This window comes from Poecilia formosa, unplaced genomic scaffold (assembly GCF_000485575.1).
Source record: "Poecilia formosa unplaced genomic scaffold, Poecilia_formosa-5.1.2 Scaffold124, whole genome shotgun sequence".
NCBI classification, from domain to species: domain Eukaryota; kingdom Metazoa; phylum Chordata; class Actinopteri; order Cyprinodontiformes; family Poeciliidae; genus Poecilia; species Poecilia formosa.
This window is the reverse complement of record NW_006800063.1, coordinates 1633532-1655174: the sequence shown is the minus strand read 5'-3', so window position 1 is coordinate 1655174 and position 21643 is coordinate 1633532. Positions and strand designations below refer to the sequence as shown.

Genomic DNA, 21643 nt, shown 5'->3' with positions numbered 1-21643 from the left:
ATTAGCTTTGCTTTCTTGAGTGAAAACTCGCTACATCATTCCTGCATTTTCTTGGTGTGTGTCCTATAAGTGTGTGTCCATTAGGCACCAATGTCCTTGATTTGATCAAGCCAGTGGTGTTACACGATTCAAAGTCTTGTCCATCACGATACTCTGAATTGTTCCTTTGCCCCCCCACCCCCCAATGTATCTGAGTAGTTACCACCAATCAGTGCATGCTCAGAGGAAGCAATCAATAAGCTTCAAGGCTTACCCAGAATTCTTCTTTCTTTCTTTTGGGGAGAGCATGAGACCACTATGGTGGCACTCTTAGGTGCATTTCTGCTGCTTATTGATACTTTGACACCAACCAGAAGGAATCCAATATACAGATGGCTGGAGGCTTCAGACACTGCATGGACCGTGGTGGTTGTCAAGGGTCTGCAGATGTTATTAGAGTGTATGTTTTATAATTCACTTTTGGACTCCCTTCTTTGATATGCCTCATCCATTGGCCAAGGACACCTTCCTCGTTTGATAGTTTGATCAGGTGTGGATGACTTTGGCTCCTTATAGGGGACATCCTAGCATAAGGGCCTGTCAAACAAAGCTGATTCAAATGACTATTGCCCTTCCAGGTCAGCTAATGGTTTGATTCAGCTTTTCATAGTAATGCGATGAATAAGTGACCCAACTGAATCATGCCTCATTGGACATTGGCGGCTCTTACTGTTTGCCACGTTCCCAGAGTTTCCTCGTGCCACTTGGAGGAGGTCAGAGGATTCTGTCAGCCATAAATTGTGAATTTTAACAGATCGTCATCAAGGACCCCATTTGAGGTTCACGGATTAAACTTGAGAATGGGAGATGACTGTGATTCCGTAGGATTGCTTGTTACAGCTGAGACTTGAAACAAATAGCTCCCATTCCCCAGGGGTATGTTTCAGCCGCTGAGTGTCTCTCTTTCAGCGTGTTCACACCGCCAGCTGCAACAGGAAGTAGAGTAGATTGTGCTTAAAAAGACTCCAAAGAGAAACTGTATAAACCACCAGTGGCTGCTTCACAACAGGTCTTATCGAACAAGGGATGGATCGATCAGAGTTGATGCAGATCTGTATTTAAGACCTTTGCAAGCTAAAGACAAGACCAAATCAATTCAGAGCGCTGCAGAAACCACAGCAAACCGTTAAATCTGTTTAATTAATGTTCTCCTCAAGACTTTTTTTTCAAATTACACGACTGGTTTCGTTTTCAAGCTTTTCATCATGTGTGATCATGTATTTATACACCCAGTGAGTGGCACACAAAGTGTCTGCGTATTTAACAGGAAATGGGAAACAGGCAAATAAACACACGTAAAAGGATAACTTCCTGCCGCATTTTCCCCCCATATCCGCTTAACAACCTCCCGAGCTGCTTTTTCTTCCCAGAGAAAGTCGCCTGTCGATAAGAGGGGGCTGCTGTTTAATTGCTCCCATGTTGTGTTGCCCGTAGGCTCACTAGTTTCACCGTTTTGCTTTTAAGTTTGCGTGCTGATGTGCAAGCATGCATTCGGGGGTCAGTCAGGTCTTCGTGAGGCTTAAGGAGCACTGCGACTGAAGTTGCCAGCGCCCGCTTCCTCAGTGTCTGCTCTGCTTTCCCTAAACAATGTCCCTGTATCCAGTGACATGGCCTACAATCCTGCATTCAGACCTGACTGCCTGAGGGACGGATTATTCACACTGCATCTGCAGTGCTGTCAAGTTGGGCTCGACCCCACGCACCTAATGGAACAGTTACTTTTTAAAAATAAATCCTATGAAGAGGTGACCCCTTTTTGGTTATATACTCCATGTACGGAGTGAAATATCTCAGGTGTTTATTTGTTAATTTTGATAATTATAGCAGTTTCACGGGTTACGTTTGCACAAGACCGCTGTATGGAAAACTGCCTGTATTTTTGGATGGTTTCAACAAGCGTTGATGTCAGAGACTTCGTTTGCTGGAGACGTATAAACAAGCATCAAATGTTATGGTTTCACTAAAAAGCGGTTCTATTTAAACAGGCCCCAGAAAACCCAGACAGAGACGTATCCATGATATAGGTTACAAATCAACAGAAATAAACTTTTGAAATGTGTCACTTTGTGTTGAATAATTGAAGTAAATTACCTTCTCAATTATATTTTAATTAATAGAGATATACACTGTATGCATAAGCTAACTATTGGTGCACCAAGGTTTAAACGAACAGTTTCAAAATCCCTAAATCTTTAGTTGCATCTTTCCGTTGGTTTGAAGTTGTTTGTTTTTGACACAAAACTGTTCCCTCACTCCCACTTGTGGCTACCTACTGCTGGTTAGCTGGCTGAAAAAAGGCGGCTGCACTTTTCCATCACTCGCACAAAAAAAAATTGTGTCGAAATAGTTATTACTGAAAGAAACACAGCCATGGTATGAAACCTAAAGAAGTGCCACCCTTCACTCTTCCTTTTAGTGAAGTAGCTGTTTTAAAATTATAGTAGGCAAGTTTCATAAGGCGCGCCAATTCTAGCAGCTACAGGTTGGCTACCTGAGCAGATATCCTGACTAATTAATCAGCTAATGTGAAGCTGTCAATCTTAGAGGGGTTCTGTGTAGGAAAAATGGTGGACATTATAAGTTCATGTTGTATATTTTTTGTTTTAAAACTTTGTGTAAATACCATGCTATTAAAACCATGGCAGTTTTATTTCAGGTCATCATGCTGTGGGGAATCTCATATTGGCCCAAGTCTAAATGTGACTCCTCCGCTTGGTGAACTTTGCATCTTTATGGGCCTGCAGTCTTTTCCTAAACTACCTCACTCTGAAGCACAGGGCCTGAAAGGGTAAAGAGATTAATTTGCAAACACAAGGTTTTATTCACACACACACACAGAGTATCACTTTATGTTGAGTGCTTTGAAAGGTTTGCATTAGAACTGACCCCCGAGTGGTTTTGTGCACCGTTATGAAAGCCAATAATTCATCTGTGTGGATGCGGGGTGGAACCTGACTTGAGAGTTATGAACTCCGTGTGAAATTCCTCCTGCATATTGATCTAGCCCACCATTCCTCCAATTAGACCAGCGAGTGAGTCGTCTCCTGCAGAACTGCTCTGTCAGCCTATGGCACTCCTTGTAAACAGACACAAAGACAAATCTGTTTAATGCGGCGTTTGAACTCGTGGCCTCTCCGAGATGTTCTCACCTTAACACACTTCCTCCTTAAGGCTGTCCTGCTGGTTCAATTTGCAGCCATTGCTCAAGGAATTACCAAATAGTGAACCTCTGTGTGCTTCCCGCCATTGTGGTTTTCGGGGGGAGGGGGGGGGTGCGACGGGGATGACTGTAATGAGGCGAAATAAAAAGGAAAACTGCAAAACGGAGCATAAAATATTCAGTGTTCCTTATTAGCCTACAGATGGATGACAAGCGTTTATGACGCAGAGCGTTTTTAGCTAAGAGGCAGGGGGGGAGCTCAGCTGATGAGGTGATGATCAATCAGTCTGGAACCATTCAGACAGAGAAGGCTCTCATAAATCCATTACTGCTCCGGTGCCTGCGAAACAAAACAAGAGCAGCGGAATACAACTGCGGAAGTGACCCCTCTCACAGCTGATACACAAAGGCTTTTAATGGGACAACAGAAAAGGTGGTGTTGGACATTTGTCCTGTGTAGGCTATCAGTCTCGCCTGTTTCCTGTGTGTGTTAATAGTTTGCCACGCATGCACTGTCTGGGTTACTTGCCTCCCATGGGGATCACTTCTGAAAGGCAGGGTTTTGGTGGGAAAAAGTCAAGGATACCAGGCTTGCCTTGCTGGAGTTACTGGTCATAGGGTTTGGCTGCTGCAGTTTAATCTCCTCATCAAAGCATTCGTACACTTACGGCCTTGATCGTTCCCCGCGCTCCCCACCTTGCAACTGGCTTGACACCAAGTGACAAAAGTAAAAGCGTAGTTTGACGGGAGTCGCTGCTGAAAACAGTTGATCACTGATATTTGAACTCCATGGAGGGAAGAGGAGCAGGAAATGTAGCTGAGCACACGCCCAAGTGTACCATCCACAGCTGTGCATCACTTCCTTCTTACCCACTGGTGGTCATGTGCTTTTCTTTTTTTTTCTTTTTTCTCTTGTATTGCAGATTATTATTTGGTATTCTTATGTGATTGCAGAAAGAAACAGAGAATGAGTGCGAAGATAAAGTGAGCTTCAAAACAGGATTTCATAAACATCCATGTATTGGGGCACTCATGGTCACTGATTTTTAGTGAAGGTCCTCTTTGTATCGCTAAACCTGGGGAGACGGGTGTTAAAGGTTACAATGCGGTTATCAAGCTGCATTTTTATTGTTTTTTGTTCTTTGGGCTTTTAAGAGCATAAATAATTACTTTTTCAAATTGTATACACGGATGTAAATGTATTTAAAAAAAAAAAAGGTTTGAACTTATCACAAGGCAACCAGTTGTTGAGAAGGAATCGCAATAAGTGTGTCGCATCAAACTTTATAGTTTCATACCATCCAGCTCAAATTTGTGAGCATTTTCAGGTAGATGTTCTAATTTCTGTTCTGACTGGTGTCGGTTCACTCATGTGCTTGGGCAGTACTTCCTTTTCTCCCAACCGTTGTAGTGGTTTTTTTAAGTGCTGTGTGTCAGTAAATGGAAGCAGCTGAAAGTCACATTTTCCCCCACATAATCATCCTTTTAGTTGCAGCATTGGTGTCAAAATGTAATTTTAAGGACACCTCGTCATGACAAGTAAACTCTTTAAGTCTGTTTACTGCTAATTTCCTCACAGGGTCATGTCATTTTGTCTTGAAAAGCCACTAATCAAAAATATTGCTTTACGGTATGCTGTTCACCAGGCTCATGAAACTCAGCTACTTAAACTAGATCTAGGTCTTTAGGGAAAGTAACTGTGCTCACTCTATCATTTTTTTCCTGTTTCTCTTTAACGACCAGGAAACTGTTAAACAAATTCCCCTTTGAAAAAGTTCAGTTTGCCAAGATATCGGTAAAGGTGCTTAGAGCAATCTGCAGGTGTGCTATAACATTTAGTGAGGACTTCATTTTAGAGAAGGATGACTCATAAGACATTTTTGTGTCAGAACAGCATGTCTAAAGTAATATTGCAAACAGTGGAAAGATGTATTTATATTCAACCTTTTAAGATTTTAGATTTCCTGACCATAGAATACAATTAAATTTGCAGTGAGAGTGTTTTTTTTAAATTTTTTTTTAATGTCATTTGGATTTGTCTGTGAATATTATAGCTAGAACACATGTGTGTATTGGAAACAGTCAACTTTTGCATGCTTTTGCTCCAAATGTTTAAGTTGCGTCAGCAATCTTTTGATGAACTTCTCCTGATTCAGTGCATGGGTACTCCCAAATGGTGTGCTGCTGTTGCAGAATGACTTCCTGTAAGGCCGCTGCTGAACTATCCACACTTCCTGTTCGCTTCCTGCTTTGTGAGCCGTTGCTGTTGTTGACACGATTCAGTATGTGACTCTTGAGGTGAAACAAACTGGAGAACGAGCCTCGGTCCTTCACTGGACTGAAACTGGGCAGTATGCATTCCGAGTGCGACTCGCGAGCTACTTCATTTTATTTTAAAACTCCTCTTGTGCATGCCTTGTTTACACAGTCTGGGAAAATAACGTGTGAAACTGTAACGAAAATATATATATATTTTTTTGCTGAGCCCCTCTTATTTAGAACCTGAACATTTAAACACAGACACAATCACTCGGATTTGTATTTATTTGAATGCACTCATTTGAATTTAGAAAGGAATGAATGGTGCTTCAGTCTCTTTCAGCGTTGATATTTTACTGTTATCATCATATGTCACTGGCCCTCTAAATAACCATGTTTATCATTATTTATGCAGCTTGGGCTCAAGGAAACCCTTTTCTGCTGCTTGTGTGGCCAAAACAAATAATAATGGACGTCCTTGTGTTGTCGTGTTTGCGGGAAACAATAAATGCTTTTCTTTTAGTGTCCTTTGAAGCTTGCATATTTTGATAAATCATGTGTGTGTTGACATTGTTGTGGTCATTTGGAGATCACAAGGGGCTCTGTGCGTGTGTGTGTGTGTGTGTGTGTGTGTTGAGGGGGGAAGGGACTCATCTGTAGCTCTTTAAACAGAGCACCTCTTGGGTGAGTGTAGACAGAGGACACAGTGTGAATGAGTCTGATGTCACTGCAGGTCTTTGTGCGCTCTGCTGAGCTTGCACACACATACAGAGACTAGTAAAAGAGGGATGAGGTTCAGGCTATAATTTTTAAAATGTGTAGCGAAGAGATGCGCTTGGTGTGCATTCCTTTTGTTGTCTTATTTTCATAAACTGCTCCTGCTATGTTTAAAAGGAGAATAACGCGTCCTTGGTTTTTAGCCAGGCAAGCACAAGGAAGAATGAGTAGGAGATGCTGAGGAGGATGGTGGACAGAGGGTGGGTGAAGTGAGGGGGGGAAAAAAAGAGCAAGTGTCTTGTCCTTTGTCAAAAGGGTTATTGTAGCAAGCTAATATGAAGTGCCCATGTGTGCGCGTATGAATAATTCGAGTGCAGCTGCACGTGTTTGCTATTTTCCCGGAGAGAGAAGTAGAGGCAGCGGGACGGGAGCCCTCAGGTGTGTCTAGACTATGAAGTATTTATCTACTTCCCTGTTTTAATGCCAGCAACCCTTTTTGAAATAAAATATCTCATTGTGTTCTGCTTTTACTTTCTGTAAGTTTATAACCAGAGCATTATTTCTTCTTCATATAGACACAGTGCACTTTTTGTTGGACTCTGTTAGGTCGATATTAACTCACTGTGTGTGTGCGTGTGTGTGTGTGTGTGCGCGTGCGTGTAGTGACCAGCTGGCCCATGATCACCTTCACCATTAAGTAGCTTAATCACAGCTGGTGTCATTTGTCTTTTTACGTGTTTTTGTGTCACGTCTTTGAAAGAAAAAGGGGAGTCAGCACGAAAATAATATCTTTAAAACATTACTTTAAGTAGTTACAAAGTGCAGGTGTTTGCAGAAGTATTCAGACTTGGTTTATTTAGTTCTAATAAATAAACCAAGTCTGGTGGTATTTAGTTCTAAATACCACATTTCATTTTTGATACATCTCCACCAGTTTCACACAACTAGAAACTAACAGTTTTGTCCATTTATTGATGATGGTAAAATAGTGTAAGCTTATTTCATGCTTTGTGCTTGAATAGCAATTTTTAAGTCTTAGATTGTTGATTTGATTTAGCTCTGTAAATCGTTTAGATCCATTTTTCCTCTTATTAGTTCTGACTCACTTCCCTGTTCCTTTTAGAAAAAATGCATGATAATGCCACCACCATGTTGGTTTTATTTGATTAGGTCATCTTCTTTTACATGTTGTCTCTCCTACATGGTTTGTGGCAAACAGAAGGTCTTCTGCCCTTCCTTTTTCTTATCACTCTCCAACAAAGGACAGATTTTTGCAGTCGTAACGCATAAGAGCCGATTTTTTTCCTGGTGATCACTTCACTCATACTATGTTTTAATTCCAGTTTCAGATTAGCCTCCATGAAATTTGTTTGCAAGATGGACATTGCAGACCCAGTTATTTTCTACCTACTACTGAATAAATTTCTTCTGTCATCATGTTCAAAAAGTTGCACATATAAATGATTTGTTCTTTTTTCTTTGGCCCTTTAATTCTTTAACAAAGCAGAATGTGAAAAAGATGAATGCTTCTGGAAAAGCTCCACGTTTAAGAATGAGAAGAGAGGAATTTAACTGACTTGGCCCACTGGCCCAGCGCGGGCCTGTGGAAATAATTTGCATAATATCTGGGGAGCTTAAAAACTGTAGGACCTATTGTTAAGTCAGAGTGACTCCTTTGTCACTTTGTTGCATCATTGATGCATTGGTGATTGAAATTATGCTGACAACACTCTTCAGTGTGGAAGTTGTCGCTGCAGAAGAAAAACAGAAAGTTTGCTGAGGCTTGTCATTCTACCTCTTTGCTATTTTTTGTTGCAAGATTAGGGGTTTCGACCAAATCTGCAAAACAGTCTAGCAATTACTGATTTCATTTTTTAAAGGTTTTATTGGTTCTGGTGACCTTTATTTGATAGTAAATTGACTGGAAAGCGGGTAGAGAAGGGGGAAGACAGGCGGCAAAGGTTCGCCAGGACGGGAATCGAACCTGCAACACTCGCGTGGACGTCTAAGGCCTCCATATGTGGGTTGTGCTTAACCCCTGCGCCACCACAACACCCCATTTAGCTAATTTCTAACATATTTTCCAAAACAACAAAAAAAGACCATTTAAGACAAAAAGAAGCTAGAAATATTTTTTTTATTTTGATTAATATATTTACTTCATTTATCTCCTTTATAAGCATTTTTTAGGCCGCACTCATTTTAGATTGATTTTTTTACATATGTTTGCCGCATATGTTTTTCTGCAGATATCTGACATAAAGGTTCACATACCTATAGACAGAGACAGGCTGGCTGAATGCATTAGCACTCAAAGTAAATGCTGTCTGACAGTAGGAGGCAGGGTGGGTGGTAATGTTAACCAGCCCTCCAGGGAGCCAGGCAGACGAGCAGACTCATGGCAGCAGTCTGCCACTCTACTGTATTTGTTGTACGTTTAACAAAGGCATCTGCTCCCAGTCTTTCCCATATTGGATTTGGTACCTTCAATTTATTTGTCTAACCTCATCACATGGCTTTGGTGGAGTTTTCTTGGCTTGTCCAGGATTCAAATCGCCTGTTGCACCCATCAAGCCCTATTTTTTATTTTTTTATTTTTTGGCTTTAAATTTGCAACTTTACTGCCACACTTCCTTGTCCTATGCTTAACCAAATGAATTTAAAATGCATCATCAGAGAATTTTTAGCTGGGGATGCAAAGTCGGGATTTGCATGCATTCTAAGGACAGTAAACCCTGGATGGACGACCTCAGGCTGTGAACATCCATTTTGTATCATATTAGTAATGACTTCTTGTTAATCTTAGATATTATTAGATTTTTTTTATTCTGCTTGATCTGTCAGTTTTTCGTACTCTGGAGTATGACAAAAAATATCTTCTCTCCTTTAGCTTTCAGTTCCTTTTAGCTTTTTTTTTTTTCTTTTTAGACGGCTGAAATTTGTTAGAATCGAGCTCGGATGCAGACTTACTGACCTTGACAACACTGTCTATCATGAAAATGTAGGAGAGGAAGCTAATTTGATTCTTTGTCACGCCTCCACCTCCCCCATGTTGCAGCCGACAGAGCAGATGAGACGGATAGGAAGGGGGGGGGGGAAACGAGGAAGGGGGAGTTGGCTGAGGAAATGGGGTGAGGATTGACCCAGAATCGGTTCTTGTGATGCGTGCTGATGTAGTCTGGTAACAATGAGCTGAAACTGACTGATGGATGCTTGTATTTGACTGCATTTGTATAGACAGGGAATATTTCTTTCTGACTGGCACAGTATCTGTTGTGCTTCTGCAGTTTTAGCATGAGCAGTGCAAATGTATTTAAACTGTTCAAGCAAAGACAAAAACCTCCCAAGAAACCCAAAATATCTCATGATGAGAACCTTAATTACTCCGACAGCCAATCAAGGCAATCTTTGTTGGCTTTATTTTTTAATCTCTTGCCAAAATCTATCACAGCGAGGCTTCCCACATGGTCTGTTCCATACAGCACTGTCCTAATTTAGTAGATCTTTTCTGCAATAGTTGAGGATATTTTAGATTTTTTACTCTCAATGTAAACACAAACATATTGGCTTTAGTCCATATAAAGATAAACTATTACGAACAGTTAAAAAAACAAACAAAAAAAAAACACGGTGGTGGATTTCGACTGAAAATTTTTATAACCACTTTCTTTTTGAAGGTCAATTGTTTTATTATTTATAAAGATATCTTTTTATTTATCTGATACATCTTGAGAAGTTAACTTGGCTCTATGGGCTCCAGAAAATGTAGGACGGCTCTCTCTGAAGTCTGGCTCAGACTGGGAAATGTTCATGTTAATGTCCATAAACCAGTTTGCCCACTTGTTCTCCAGAGTTTGACACTGGATGTTAACAAATCCAGTCAAACCAATGTTCAGAGGGTATGTGAGTCCAGCTCTCTCTCGTCGCCGATTACCGATTGGCATCATTGCCTCTGGCAGCGGGGTCGCCAGCCTGCAAGGATCATTTGATAGAGAGGGATCACATGAAAGCAGGACTGCATACTCTGTCTGTGTTTAAGAGTGAATAAAATAATTAAACAAAGGAAGGTGTGGTATAGAAGAGGGCGATTAGGAGTGTTATGTTTCCAGGTTCATGGTTTTATTTTTGGTTTTCCGTGCACTACTAACTCTCCATCTGGATAAGGACACTATTGGGGCCAATAGGTGGTAACAACATCCACAACTATGAACCCAAAATATGTGGTTCTGATGAGGCTCCAGGTCAGTTCACCCTGTCGCCAATTCTTTGCCCCCCTGTTGATACTTCAGCATCGCAAGCAGATTTGCTGGAAGTCCAGACTTTGACTAAATCATTTTAAAGGGCAGGTGTTATGTATTTTTTAGGAACATAGTGGCATTTTATATCAACCAAATAACTGTATTACCTTCAGTGTTATGAAAATTACATTTGATTATTAGTAATTTTGCTTCTGTCTCTTTAAGAACCTCCTACCCGCTTCAGTACATCATCACAACAATGCTTCTCCATGTCGTTCATTTATGCTGTTTACAACCGTTCTTAGAAGTGCTGTAGTTTGAGTGATGAGCTCAGACGTGCTGTCCCACCAGGTGTTTGCTGCCACCGCTGTGTGGGTGGGGCAGGGGTGGTATGTGGGGCCGGATCTTAGCTGGGGATTAAAGCTCCATAGTGCAGATTTGGGTAAATTTGTGGCACATTGTATGAGTGGGTATCAAGGCACTGCTGTTTCTTAACTCAGGATGCCTGGTCGTTATCGGGTCAGGGTGTGGCGAATCAAACTGAACTAAAAAAAAATGTCCAAAAAAAACTTGTACGCGGAGAAATATTTTTGCACAGCTTTTAACACTTTCCTCTCAGTTGTGCCTGCCTAAATCAGTCGTATACCACCATAAAACTGCTGCCTTTATGTTTGTTCAGCTCTTCAGTTGTCCTTGAATTTACCTTGTTGCTTCAGATTGAAAAACCAAATTCAGTGCTTCCAAACCGGCCTTATTTTAATTAGATTAATGCATTTTACAGAATGGCTTGAGGGCCACCTTGATTATAAATGAATGAATGGAAGATTTTCACTCATTCACTTTGCGTAAGCTGAACCAACATAAGAAACTCTGAATGTGAGTGCTGTACCACTTGGCCTGTGGCCCGTTACCCTGCTGTGTTATTGGGTCAGCAGGAAGCGCTGGAAGCTGAAGTGAGACACAGATTTTTGAGTGAACGTCCCGCTACCATAAGCCTGAGTGGCAGAGAGCGTCCAGCTATTTCACTCATGCACAACACTTAACTGATTACAATAAGAGAATAGCTCGGACATTATGGGAAGGGTGTCTGCGATTGATTGCGATGGCTGGAGCATCGAACAGAGGAAGAGAAGGTGGACTGGAGAGAAAGAGTCCGCTGATGGTTTTATGTGCTGATTCACTGCAGTTTGCTGATCCAGGAAATCAATGTCAGCCCTGATTAAATGGGCAACAGCACAGAAATGCCTACTGTAGCTCAATAATCCGAAACTTTGAGCTGCACTGTGCCGGGACCTCTTTGTCAGATGGCAGGAAATTGGTGTTAACACTTTGATAAATAGTTGGGACCTTCAATTTCTGTATTCAGAATATTAACTGCGAAAGTTGAATTTGCTATGGAAGCAAATTGAGCTATTCAGATACTGAAATAGTGCTAATGAGGATTAGATCAGAGATGGCTGGAAATTAATAAAATTAGGTCAATAAGTGACAAGATTGTTTTTTTTTTAGAACCAAATACTTACACAACTTTGAATCATACCAGCTTTAATAGCTGTATTTGATGTTTTTTCTTTAAATTATTTGATCACAAACATTGCTTGCATTTAGCTTGAACCACAAAGTATTCTCACAGTCGAGTACTGACTGAAATGGGGATCAAATGTAATAGACTGAAACAGATTTAACTTTTAAATTATTTTTATAAACATGTGCTTTTGCTCAGTTTTACTGATGTTTCAATTAGCTTTTACCAGATTCTCTGTCCATGCTGAAGAAAAGCTTCTCCACATCATGATGCTACCGGCACCATGTTTCACAGTGAGGGTGATGTGTTCAGGGTCCTTTTTTAAGGTTTTGTATGGACGTTTAAAGATGAAATGGGCTTTGAACCACCCACTGCCCATCTAATCCTTTGCTTCCTCTCCCCTTTCTGCTCTCATTCTTCCCTCTTAGTCATTTTGTTTCGACCTTAACAGCCATCGGTCTGCCTCTCCTCCATCCATTCCCGCTCCACCGGGCCTCTCTCATTTCACCCCAGAGTCACCGATATGCCCAAAGCTCCCAACCCTAAATGGGCCGGGGTAATTTCCTGAGTTTCTGAGCTTTTCATGTCAAACATGCGGCAACCTTCTTAAATTCCCCATTGCTGCCATCCTCTTGTGTCCTTACTTTCGTTCTCTCAGGCTCTTCATTGTGGCCGAGGCAGATACAGTATGAATGCAAGAAGAGAGGTGAATCGTTTAGCGAGAGCATTATTTGATTCCACCTTGACACCTTTTTAGAGGTTTTGTATCAGTTTGTGTGAACAAAGGGTGTCCACCTTCAAAGGTGCCTTTGTTGAATGTAGATCCCTTCATTCCTTTTCACCGACATTTAGTGCCTTAGCAATCACATTTTAGTTCTCTGTACCTGGTCAGGCGGCGGCTGTCGTATCTGGATCAGTTTAAAGTCAAGAGAAGCATGACGCATTTGAGGTTTTTGCCAGGAGAATGTCGAGTCAGGACAGATTCTGGATTAATCATAACCCTGTTAGGTTCTTTGACCAACATGTTTCTTCTGACTGGAAGTAATATTAACATTTTGGAGTGGCCCAGCCAAAGAGCTGATAGAGAATCTGTGTTGAGGGAGCTAAAGACTAGGGTGATTGCAAGGAGGCCTCCCAGACTCGGCCACATGGAGCTCATCACAGAAAACAAATCATTTGAAATACTGATGGAAAAGGGGGTGAAAAATATCTATTTGATTAGTGAGAAATGTAGCAATAATTTTCAAGAAGACAGTTTTTCCTAAAAATTGACTTTTAAAAAAAAATACATTTGCTTTTACTGTTACCTCTTTTGCAGTGTCTTATGTTCTGGGAGATGCCTGCGTTATTTCCTGTCAGAAACGAGCTTCTTAGTTGAAAAAAAAAAAAATCACTAAATCTAAATCCGTCTGGCGTGTAAATAAATTGGAGCTTAACTGTACGCTATTGGACAGGGAAACGGATTCAGAGTGTGGCTCCAGGCTAACTTTTCTGCTCTAGTTGAATTGGTGCACCACCTCATATTTTCTGCTTTAATGGTCAGATTTTTATCATTTACCATACACAGTCATGTAGCTGACTGCAGCTGCAACAAATGTGCAGGTAATTGTCTCTTTATTTTAGCTTTAACAATCAAATGTTCAAAATCCTTCATTTTGTCCAACAGATCCTATAAAGTGGTGATCATTAAAGCCCACCCATAATCTCCAGCTTATCTGAAGGGGGCGGGGTTGCAGGGCTTTGAGGGAAATCCAGACCTTCCTCCACAATGAATAAAACAAATAGTCCTTATATTAAGCTGTCCTTTACCTTTTCACTGTTTCTGTCAGTAGCATTTTGTATGTCCTCTGCCGTAGATATTGTCCCACCCTAGAAAAAGCGGTTACATTTATTATTCTTTTGTGTGAGAGAAGAAAATACAGATCAAAATACCTGAAATGATTTGATACACTAGCACAAAAAAAGCGGACAATTATTGGAGATTATTCCCCATTTTGCAGCTAAATTGCTCTGCAGCCTTGAAGAGTACCCATATATGACCCACAGACACGCTGGGTAAAATACAAACTCCATGCAGAAAGACTCCCGACTGTTAGGCAAATGTGAGAATCGCACCACAACCGTGTAGCCCAGGAGCTGTATGCGCTGACTCACTTACAACTTAAGTTTATGTTTCCAGTCAACCTTTCAGTCTCTGCTTGCTAAATTACTGAAAGGGATAAGTGTAAAGAGAAAAAGTTCATGGGGTCAATTTTTTTAAATTTATTTTCAAGAAGGTCTGTTTTACTCTTCACAGAGGTGAACTTCTTTGAAAGTGCAGTATGTGCGTGAAGTTATCTTTTTCTGGTTGCCATGGGACATGGGTTTCTTCTAATCTTTCTGCTTATATAGCAGAAAGATAAGAGCCAGCTGAGGTTTGGAAAGCACACAGACAAGCTAGGAACATTTTCAGTTTTGTTAAATGATTATTTTTCACCTTTATTTCTTCTTGTCAATTGAGATTCTCAGTTTTAACAATGCTTCATGCCATCTTTCCATGGAAAGTTTTCATACTTTTCATGATACGGTTGTCGCAAGTCAAATGCATGGTTGAAAATACAGATATTTTGTAATTCACCATTTTTTTTTTATCCCTATGTGGAGAGATCCAAACACAGTCAGTTGGGGTAATCCTTATCTGAGATCTGATGACAAAGCCCTATTCTGAGGTATGGCACAGGCAAACTGAACACAACCAGATGGACATGTGTTTATGTAATCTCTGTGATGCTGGGTAATCTGTCAGAAAAAAAAAAAAAAAAAACTTCTTTCTGCTCAGTAAACCAAAATTAAAACACTGGGCCCCGAAGGCTCTTTCAGGTGATCATTGTTACGTCATTGTTACTGGGTTGGATTATGAAAGTAAACCCATCATACAGGCTGCATCAAATCTAAAAACTCCCAGTTTTGTGCCTATAACCAACAGCAGGTACTTGGAGGCATTTTTGAAATGGATATTATCTGACTCATCAGTGGGGCTGACCTTGTAATTTTTTAATTTTCTGCTGGATTTAAATTTACTACATCTTTTCTTTTGTTGTTCCATGTTGTTCACTTTTTTTGCTGTTGGCTAGAGTTGGGAGCTCATAGAGGTCTCCCCCAATATAGTTATTGGTAAAATTTAAAAGTAAAAAAAAACAACAAAACAAAACAAAAAGTCAGCATTGCAGGAAATTCTAAAAAAACCCCCATAATTTTCTTGAAGTTTTGTTGAATTGATTCTCCTTAAGGCAGTTACAGCTGACATGCCTTGAGTGCATTGTGATTTTTCTTTTGCATATCTTTGAGTGTCACCTGTTCAATAAGCACTTTCACTGATGAGTTCTCCTTTTATATTAAGTTGATAAATGGCTGTGTCATGCCTCATTATTATTTGGCAGCATATGACTGCAAGAGTTTATTAGGAACCAAGTCTGTGGTGTTTCTGAAGAGACAACACCCAAGCAGCTGACTGTGTGGCGGATCTGCGGTGGAGTCAAAGCAGCAGGGCTCCATCATGAAGCTGCTTGGAATGGTGGCTACCACAAACAAGTGATGACAGGCCTGGAATTAAGAGGAGAACACCTCAAAGCACATTAAGTTTTCTCAGGAAAATTGTTAGACTCTGGCTTCCATGTCTCTGCATAGTTTGTATCATGCTGAACAGAAATGGGTTGTGAAAAAGCGAACTGTCGTTCCTGAAGGTGTCTCAGAATTAAAACAGCAGTAAATGTTATAGGTTACATTACTATGAATGATAATAAATGCTTTAGACATTTGAGCTTGCAAGTTTATCCGCAGCCCAGCTTTCCAAATGTTTTAAATGCTCCCAATATAAGCAAAGTTGTTCTAAGGGGATCAGAGGCATAGCGGTGGTGGGCTGACTTCAACAGCCACCTGCACCGATTTTTGACATCAACAAGCTGAACATGTAGATCACGGATTGAAAGAATGATCTCTGAGGTATTGACTCTTTCTTTTACCTGCCTCTCCAGAACAAACCCCTTCTTTGTGTCAGACTTTCTGTTCTACATGCTGAGCACCGAGTGAAAATATGAATAAGGATAATGATAGTACGAAATGGAAGCATGTTTTGCAACGCAAGGCTTAAAGTGGAGCTAATGGATTTTAAGTCTGTTCTCCAAGAAATATGTATGAATATGTCTTACTGCCAACTTTCTTTTCATTGAAAACATAGAAACACTTCTATCTAAGGTTTTATATAAGTAAGTGACATAAAAATTATGTCACAATATTAACTTTACTCTGAGCTTAAAGCAAAATTCAAGGTTTATTTTCTTTAAACATCGCTGTTTAATTGAATGCAGCTCCAAGTAAGGCATGAGTGAAATACAAGAATCAAAACAGCTGCAGCTGCCCTGCAAACTGCGAACCAATGCTGCTTTGGCTGCAGCCAAATAGTTTTCACTACAGCTGAAAAGGACTGGTCCACAATCTTCCTGCCAATGCACATTGTATCATGATCATCCTCCCTCTGCAATATAAAGTCTTATGTCTGTGGAACAGGCTTCCTGGTTGTTGTGAAGGGCACACACACCTCCAAAGTGCACATGGTCTAGTTGCTTGGAGAGATTATCAGAATGTATATGTTAAGAGCACGTCTTTAAGGACTTGCACACCGTCTTTAGATCGTAAGTTTTAAATACCTGTTACTAACAAACACAAAATCAATCCTAATCCTCTGGCCTTCGTAGAGATAGTTGGTTGTTTCTAAAGTGTCTTTTCTGAATATCCTCTTTTATCTGCGTATGCATTTACAATGAAGACAGATCACCTGGTTTTATTGTCTGCCTGTTAGCTCAAGCTTCCTGGATTGCAAACAAACTATAGAGGTATCTGTCAACAGCTTTTCTGGATGTGCTGCGGGATCAAAGTGGATGGACGGGGTGTTTGTATTTTAAACAGTTGTTGGTGGAGCAGACACAAAGAGTTCCATGTGTTTTTTTTTCCAGTAGCGGGGAGGCATTTGATTATTCGAAAGAAAGACAGCCAGAGGGTGAGGAAATGAGAGAGAGAGCTAAAGTCACAGTGTTGGAGAGGCTCTCTTGTTATCAGAAGGAAGAGGAAAGTGGAACAGGCCCTTTAACTCCCTCTGCTATTCAATCTTTTGTGCTGCAGTTTTCATTGGCAGTAAACCGAAGCTTAGCAGAAAACGGCGCGAGACGATGTGACGACGGACAAGAGCACAAAGCATTAGGCACTTTGCTGTGCAGCGATTGTGAAGTCAATATCGCAAATAGCAGAGAGAAAACTGGAAGTCAGAGTTATTTTAAAGAGTTATTGAGGAAGAGAAGATGTTAATCCTCTTAAAAACAACAAAAAAAGGGTCGCGCTGAAGACATAAATGGAGAGCTGCTTCCTCCTCTGGCTCTGTGCCAGAGGAGAGACAAGAGAGGTCTGAAACACTCACAGCTCCAGTGAATGCTATTAACTGTCGCTGTGTGTGTGTGTGGGCGCGTGTGTGTGTGGGCTGCGCCTTTACTGAAGTGTTTACATTAGGGAAATGAACTGTGGCTATCACTCGCCTGGTCTTGGAGGTTGATTGAGCATGAACACACAAAATGGCCAAGACACACACATACACACTCATAGGGGAAAATGGCACTTACTTATTATTGGAAGTGATCACCACACAGGCTGATTTTTATTGGCTCTGCGGTTACACACCCCCATCCCCGAGCCTCAGTTGTTTAGCAGACTTGTCGTTTGGATGGGGCTATTTTCTGGAATGCAAATGGATGTTCTGTCAGCACTTGTGTTACAGCAAAGATTAGTGAAAAAATGGATGTGGGAGCTTATTAGGATTTGCAGTTCACAATTTAAAGACCACGAGAATTATAATGAATCGGTAATTAAAGCTCTAAATTATGCTTATAGATTCAGCCAATTTAGTTTATGGGGTTTCTGCTATTTAAATGGAAAAATACATCAAAAATATTGATGCTTTTGGTGACTTGGACATATATTTTTAATTCCTTTTATTATTTGCACATCACCAAATTAGCATTGTCTCTTTTTTTTAATTGGCCAAAAAGCATATAAGGGGGATTATTTTACTATGTAGCATTTTAAATGAAATGAGGCATTTTGTTTTGTTGTTGAATCAACAGGCCATCCAAATCGCTGTGTTTGTGGATGTGTGAGGTCCTGATGTTTTGTGGCTTGCCTCATCCTTCTTGCTGACATGTCAAGTTTCAAACAGCGGTTGTTTTCAGCTTATGACACATTCCAATCTCAGTATTCTTGTAAGGCTAGAAATCCCATTACTTTTGAAAAGCAGGATTGTGATGAGAAAAGCTGAGTCTGCATGACTGTATTTTGAAGAAGCCTGCTGCCTTGTTCATGTTTTGGGTAACTTTACTTTGCATCACTGAACATCAATGCACTTGAGGTTGAGATAGCAGTTATCTATTAGCAGCCCACCTGAGGTACTTAAACCTTTTTTTTTTATGTTAGAACCCAAAAGATGAGAACAGGTGGAATCATTGCATCTTATTGCATGTATTCATGGTGACTTGGACTAATTTTAGCATCAGATGTTCTTTATTGATTGTGTGGTCTGAGTCTGGATGGTTGTGCACATGTGAGATCAATGCTATGGATCTATTCTTTTGTTGCTGCAGCTGTCTTAAACGCTCATCCAGCTGAGCCCTTGTGCTGGTTGATTACTGAAAGCTGTTAGTTCTTCATCCCATAGGCCATCTGACGGGATCTCATTGCCATGTATGTGTGAGCATTTTGTCATTTGTTCACAATGGCATTAACTGTTGATTAGTTTTTGCTTATAGTAGTTAATTTTGGACCATTTTTTGTGTTTTTGTTTTGCCTGGAAGGCACCCATACTCCAGGGAACACTAAATTGTTTCTCTAGATCAAGAAGCCATTTCAGATTGGCTCATTAACCACTTGGTTTCTTCTTTTGTTCCCCAGTTGTTCGATTTTCTCATTTTCTGTGGAAACTTTATTCAGCATGGAGTCCTGCCTTGCTGACACTGCTGAAAATAAGCAAAAAAAAAAACCACAAAAACAACAACTTCTAAAGTAGTAATTTGCATTATTGCATTGCATAAAATCCAAATACAAGACATTGAGGTTTGAGTAATGTGACAAATGCAAATAATTGCAGTGGTTTGAGTATGTTTGCATAGCGGGACACAAGAAGCAATTCTTTATGTACTCTATTCAGTTTTCCAATGCTCTTTAGTATAATTTCTTCCACAGGAACAGTTTAGCATAAATCTAAATTTAAGCTGTTTCATGTGTATTACCTTCTCGCTTCCTCTTCACCCCCAGCAGTACACAAACACACACACACACACACACACTCTATCCTGCAGCGGTCAACTCTATTGTATAAAGTCAGTGCGCTGCTCTTTTGCCATCTCCACTTTATGTTTATAATTGGCTTAAACAGCACTTTTAGATCCATTAACCTCTGTGTCAAGGTCGCATCCAGGAATAAAGGAAACTCATCTGTCTGCTAACTGCTTTGAGCCTCTGTCTTCATAATAAGGTTGGCCTGGGCTCTCAGGCGGTTGCTGAATCGCACAATTCAAATGTGTTTAATCCCCTGCTGGAAGAATCTCTCTTCAGAGATGCCTCTATGCCTGAAGGAGAGCCAGAAAAAATGCCCCGGTGTGTGTTTCTGCAGCACCATTAAGACTTGTGGTAAAGGGATTAAATGTGTGTGTCAGTGGAGGGTGTGGTACTTTATGCATGCATGAGAGGAACCATGTGTGAACTGAAGATAGTACTGTTGATTTTTTTTTTTCCCTTTATGTATAGTATTTACAGAAGTTCCAGTGTGGATGTTTTTGTAGTTTAGTCCCGTCCTACGACAGCTGTTGGGGATTTTTCTGAATCTCTCTCAGGCTTTATACCATAGTATGTTTTTGTGTTGCAATTGTAGTGCGTTTGTCTGAACAAGGAGGTTTATTTAAAGACTTTATAAAATATTGCTTTAGTAAATGTCAACTCCTTACCTTTTTTCTGACTCCTCTACCGTCTCTCCAAAAGCTCCAGATGCAATCCAGCAGACCTGCTCTTCAATAGGAAAGTAAATTAAGGAAAAGTAAAAGTTCTCCGATAGTTTTTCTTCAGTGACTCAGCACTGATGCAGAAGCATGTAATTGTGGGAAGTCTTAACTGCAGTAAATCAACTTTATCTCGCCCGTAAGGCTTTCTGCCCTTGTTCTGTGAAGAAAATGAAAATGATCCTAAACTCAAATGTTCAGACATCATTTGTCAGTGACTTCAAAGCTGTTCTTGGCCAGGGACCGCTTTATTTCACTCTCATCTTATCAGGGATTATTTTCCAGCTGGGAAAGTAATTAACTTCTGCGAACTACCTGTCAGGATGGGAACCCGTCCTGATTAGAGGAGTTGACAACAATGCTTGTAACATTGACTTGAGTCTCTCTACATAAACTCAGATGCAGGTTTTTCCCATTGTTTCCACATTGTCTGATATTAAGTGACTAGTACAGCTAAACGTACTGATAATATTTAGGATTTATTTCAGATTTCTCCTCAGTTTTGTCACTTGTTGATAAGTGAAAGTGTTTCTTTTGTATGGTTTACCTGAACTTACTCCAACTCTCCTCTTTCAGTCTGCTCTCTGCAGACTGTCATTTACATTTCACGTGTTGGAACTATGTAAAACTGTTCCTACCCAATTGAAATATAACTTTGTTTTTCCTGTTCATTTCTGACGTCTAACTTGAATTTATAGTCCCTGTATCCTTTTCCCTAAAAGGTACAAATTTGCATTCCTGCAAATAAACTGGTCAATCTGGTTCTGTTCATACTTCTGAAAAACTTCTTTACATGGTCAGATTAAGGAGCTGAGCATCGTTACCAAAATGTTGTGACATGTCTAAAACTCTAGAGTTAGTTTATGTCTTTGTCTAAGGGTATTAAGACAAAAACATTAAAAACAATGAGTATTATCACTAATTAAAGTGAGATTTTTGGATCTATTGCAGCGATAACCCCCTCCCCCCCAGTGGTAGAGTGCTGCAAATCAAGACGTATAATTAAAATTATTTCTTGTTCTTTAAATCTTATGTGTTCTTAAAAATGATTGCTGTAAAAGATATCTTCAGCTTGGAGTTTTGATTTGGAAACATTTAAACATTGGGCTAAGAAATCTGGAAAAGCATTGAATAATTAATCTGTACGTTTGTAGGGATGTACTTTTCTCTTGGTATTTATATAAATTTGACCAAACGTATAATTTAGTGCGGTGACTAAGAAATGCAGTGTAGATATTGCTGTATTTTGACCAGCAGACTTACTCCACACACATGTGAAACAAGACCACAGCTTGAACAGACAGTGCCACAGAGTCTGACCTCATTCATTTTCTCACACCATTTATCTTGATTAGTGTCAGAAAAAACTGTTCTGGTATCTGGTTTCATAAATTTTCAAACAGTAAAAATACCTTTTTTTTTTTTTTTTATTTTTTTTTTTTTTTTTTTAATAAAAAAAAAAAAAAACCCAATCAATTTGATTTGTCAGCAGAGATAGTGACTGATAGTTACTGTACATGGAAAAAAAAAGTTTTAATGTTTCTGAATTTAGAAGATTTTGATTAAAATGTCCCAAACCATAAACTTTTCTTTTAATTTGTTATGATTTAGTCTTATTAACAGTAAAAGCAGG

General features: G+C 40.0%; 1 protein-coding gene across 7 annotated transcripts in view; it reads left to right on the top strand.

The window, feature by feature from the left end:
* Window positions 1-21643, top strand: part of kif21b (kinesin family member 21B) — a 61476-nt gene that overhangs the window by 1329 nt on the left and 38504 nt on the right. The gene's annotated exons all lie outside the window — the stretch shown is intronic.